This window comes from Poecilia reticulata, linkage group LG17 (assembly GCF_000633615.1).
Source record: "Poecilia reticulata strain Guanapo linkage group LG17, Guppy_female_1.0+MT, whole genome shotgun sequence".
Classification (NCBI taxonomy): Eukaryota; Metazoa; Chordata; class Actinopteri; order Cyprinodontiformes; family Poeciliidae; genus Poecilia; species Poecilia reticulata.
Genome location: NC_024347.1, coordinates 22,556,992 through 22,561,656, shown reverse-complemented (window position 1 = coordinate 22,561,656; position 4,665 = coordinate 22,556,992). Strand labels below are relative to the sequence as shown.

General features: G+C 39.0%; 1 protein-coding gene across 2 annotated transcripts in view; it reads left to right on the top strand.

The window, feature by feature from the left end:
* The first annotated feature begins 341 nt into the window (after positions 1-341).
* The window catches only part of epb41l3b (erythrocyte membrane protein band 4.1-like 3b), a 61,539-nt gene continuing 57,215 nt past the window's right edge, over positions 342-4,665 (top strand). Inside the window, exon 1 of one of the 2 annotated variants that reach the window (XM_017310072.1) lies at positions 342-568. The gene's annotated coding sequence lies outside the window, so the exon portion shown is untranslated. Of the gene's footprint in view, positions 569-589; positions 739-4,665 lie in introns of those variants that run through there. The other variant, XM_017310070.1, reaches the window with a different exon arrangement.

Below are 4,665 nucleotides of genomic sequence, written 5' to 3'. Positions count from 1 at the left end.
CCTTCAAATTAAAAAACGGTTTCTGTAATCAGGTTTAAATTTTACTCATTTTAAATGTACAGTTGAGCAACAATAAATTCTGCTAATCTATGTCTATGAAATAACTGTTACGGTGATGTAAGTAGAACAGAAATTGAGGCTAAGTGAGATAAATATTCACAGGAAACTTTCAAATATTTATCTTTAAGCTTATCTTAGTTTCCAAACTTAAAGTGTGGCTCCATCCTGATGCGGCCCCCTAGTGGTCATGTGCCATTCGGCTCCACATCAAGCACACTGCTGCCGGCCGCCAGCAGGGGGCACTGCGCGGAACATGACGTAAGAGTCCGTTGCTAACGTGGGTGTTTACAAGGTCCGGCGTTTCAAGCGGGAGGGGCGGGGTTAACTCGATCCTGCTTTGTGGGAGGTTTACCAAAACTGTGCGCTTACAGGTGTCCGGTCCTTTGCACCTCGACTCGGTCGAGCCCCACACCGGGATTCCCGTTCCCTCTGGTCGGTGACGCCGCTGTGTGACAGCTGCTTGTTTAGGATCAGGGGGATTTAGCTTCTTGTCCCTCTCAAGACTCAGGTAAAGTGTTAAGTTCCGAGTTTCCGTTTCGCATAAACGGTTAAGACAGCATTGTGGATCATAGTTATTAACATGTGGATTCGTGTTTGTCCTCCCGCTGCAAACCGCCGGGCTTTCCCCACGCACCGTGACGGGACTGCTGTTTTCCTGGTGGCACGGAATGTGAAACGGTGAGAGCAAGTGTTCATTCACAAATGTTTCACGCAAAACGTCACGCAATCCAGACATCAGTTAAAAACACGTTAACGTCTCTTGTCAGTCAACACTGAGCATGTGTGAGGTAACCGTCACTTTTTATTTATAAAAAGTGATCACTTCTTATTTAGCATTTAATGACTCTAGATATTTTTTAGTAGTTAAAACTACACTTGTTTTGGCAGCAGCACATCTGAATCTGAAGAAGATAGTTTAATTGCTAATTAAAAGTATGAAATGTGCTGACTGTGATAAAAAAACCAAGCAAATCCCTGGACTATTAAAGTCCATGACACGTTGCAGTCTCCTTAAAAGTGCTGATTGTCACGTCCATTCGCCTTTATCAGCTGCTTTCTTCTCTAAGGAGGTTTCTTAACTCTCTTCTTTTTATAACTGCTGAGAAAGCACTTAACCTTGGCTTCATTGATACACTCACACACTGTCACCTGATTTAAATAAAAATCTGTGCTGGGCACATGCAGCCAGTTCGGAAATGGGAAGTTGTCACAGCGTGGGTTTCCTTTTTGAAGTTGACTAAGAATAGAAATGTAAATGGATCAGAGAAGGGAAGGTTCTTCATTTTGAAGGCCAGACCTTTTTAGAAAATCAGTCTAACTCGCTTTGGGTGTGCTCGATCGCCGTGTGACCATTTCTTTTCTGTTATTCTTACAAACAAATTCGAATGATTACAAAACGCAGTTTTCAAATAATAATCTCAGTTATTAACCAACAACAACTGTCCCTATGTGAGAAAGTAGGACCTGTCTGGCAACAGGAAGTAGACTTAAAGGCCAATTTCATGCCCCAGTCACACTGGAAAAGTTTAGGAAGCAATTTTAATGGCTTTGGGACCCCAATGACTTTAAATAGTCTGTTTATGTTCAAAAAATGCCCCTTCGGGATGGTATTAAACACTTCTCGAAGAAGAGTGGGTGAAAATTACTTCACTGTTTTGTAGAAAACTCTTTACCAGTTAAGCCTAAGAAGAAGGTCAGTTGATAGTTTTTTTCTCTCCAAAACTAATAAAATCGTCATTCTAAAACGTATTTAATTTGTCATTTCTATTTAAAATTTGAAACATTAGTGTGACAAAACCAGAAGAAAAGTGGGCAAATTTGTCTTCTAGCACTGTACTCTGGAAAGTATCTTTACTATCCTCTTTCAAAGAGTCTGAAGTTTCAGGCCGATTGTTTGTTTCTCAGTCAAAAACAGTTTCACCAGGTCAACGAGGTTGAATCACGATAGAGAATGTGGAGAATCGAGGAGATAAAACTGGGCCAAAGTCCGTGAGACTTGAAATGTTCCCTGGTTGGCGACAGCATGTGCAGTCTTACCTCTTTGCACAGACCAATGGTAGCTGCTAACGGTTAGCATTTGTAGTCTATCAGGAAATTGGCCATGTAAAGTCAGCTCCTTGTATGCTAGGTTACAGATAGACTTATGCAAAGACTTTACTCTGCCAGCTTCCAAAGTTCAATAAATGTACCAATGAGTCCACATGTGAGCAGGACAGACATTTGTCCTGAGGATTCACATAAATAATAAACGTAATCTCTTCTGCTTGCCTGTGCTCGCTGCATTGATATGAGTTAAAAAAATTCATAGCTGGAGATAACTGTCTGACTTCTTGGCTGTATCATAAACAAGACGCATGTTTGCTCCATCCAGCTAATCAGGAGAATGTCTTGTCCTCAGTTCATGTCTCACTTGATTAGTTTCGAGATGTTTTGTACAACCTTGAACTGCTAACTATAGATTGTGAATTACTGTGCAGAGTTAATGTGCAAAATGTTTCTCATGGAGATTCCCTGTGAGGGAGAGGAATGTTTGCTGGGTTAGATGGTGGAAAGGATGCCATTTCTTTGTTTTTTACAGTTTGCATCAAGGCTTGGCACATATTTAGGTCTAGACTTTGACTGGGCCATTCAAACCCATAAATGTCTAGATCTAAACCATTCTATTGGTCCTCTGGTTGGATATTGTATGTTATTAAAGCATACTATTGTATAATATGGTAAAAATGTCTTGTTTTGGGTGAAATCATCTGACATTTGATATGGTACTTTTTAAAAATAATATTAAGGAATTACTGACTTAAAACAAGCTCCTATATCTTGCTGAAAAGTTTTCTGTAAGTTAGTTTTTGTCTTATTTCAAGAGCACTCAGACGTTTTCAGTAGGAACTAAACCAAAAACACTTGGTAAGATTTTCTGTTTTTGTAGTGCATCAGTCTATATCGATGATTATTGTTTAGGTTTTTGTTTTAAATACCTGAAATTCTGCCAAAGTAGTGACATGACCTTTCCTCTTTTATTCACAATTTCCTCTTGAGCTGTTGTACTTCACTCCATGCCGTTGGTTTTTATTTTTAATCAGCTTTGTGGCAAAACCTTAAACTGCTGCTGCTGTATCAGTTACTCAGCAGGTTGTTGCTAGGTAACCAAAGAGTGAGGGAGTGAGTTGCTAGGTAACCAAAGAAAGAGTAAGTTAGTTGATGCCATCTGAGTTGCTTAGCTGCCTGTGAGGCTGAGCAGCTAAAGCCTTTCCTCTGCCTACATCCCCCAGAATGCTGTGCGGTTCTGGATCAGAGTTCAGTGAAATGACTGAATAAGCTATTATCTACTGACATTGATCATGTGTCTATTGCATTATATATTCTTATTGATTTATTGCCTAGCTCTACATGTCGGTTTTCCTCTACATTTCTACGAAGCACTGTTGCTTTTCTGACTATGTTTTGGTTAATTTAATAAGAGCTAACGTCATAAAATGAGGTTTTAGATTTATCTCTGCCGCGATATAAACAAGCAGATGTAGCAAAGTTAAGACAAAGATGCTTAAACTATTTTTGGACTATGAAACCCCAAAGTTTCAGTTTAATTTTTAGAAAGCAAAGCCAGACTCATCCCTCATTGTTCTAGCAGGAAAACGATTGGATTGACCCTTTTAAAGACGTTTACGATGGAGTATTAGGACCACGCCAATAATATAGAAATAATAAAACTACGAGAATAAAGTCATAAAATTACGAGAATAAAGTTGTACAAGAAGGAAGTTGTAGTATTAGAAGAATAGACATAATATTCTGACTTTATTCTCCTGATATTTTGAATTTATTCTTGTAATATTGACTTTATCCTTGAACAAATTTATTCTTGTATTTTTATTTTTTGATTGCTTTTCTTAAGATGGCCCTAATACTTCATTGTAGATTGGTGCTCTCTGAAAACAAAAAGGTACAAAATGTTGTCTTTTCTGCATATAGACAGAGTTAAACTTCTAGTAATGCTGCTCTGCACATTAAAACAGAAAAGGTGCCATTTTGTAAGGTTATTCCTTGGCAGTGAATATGTCATTCTTGCTTTTTTAACGTGAAAGATGTTGCGGGTGACCATGTTTCTGGTCCTGGTTTTTCCAAGCTGGGCCAATGCAACACAGGAAGGCTGTAATTATGGTTGAGCAGCCGGGAATTCCCAAATTCAGACTGAAAGTGGAATGAAGCATACATCTATAGGACCAGCCAGGTAATAAAAAACATCACAGTTTGATGTTTGTAGGTCTGCTGGAGATCATCTTTTAACTCCTTTAATATTTTGCTAAACCTGCATTTCGATTGGATGTTTTACTTTGGGTAAGACGATTTGCACTTCATGCATGTCCAGTTATTTAATTTTCCATTTATTTATTAAATTATCTTTTAAAAATCTCCTCAGAACTTGGAGCAGAGATGGGGAAGAGAGAGAAAAGTTTCTGCTGTAAACAAAACATTTGTTATCAAGCTCCGCTGCAAAACCAAACTGGACCCAAACTAAGCTGGTATACTGGACGACAGCCGCGCACCTTCCTTCCTTCCTTCCTTCCTTCCTTCCTTCCTTCCTTCCTTCCTTCCTTCCTTCCTTCC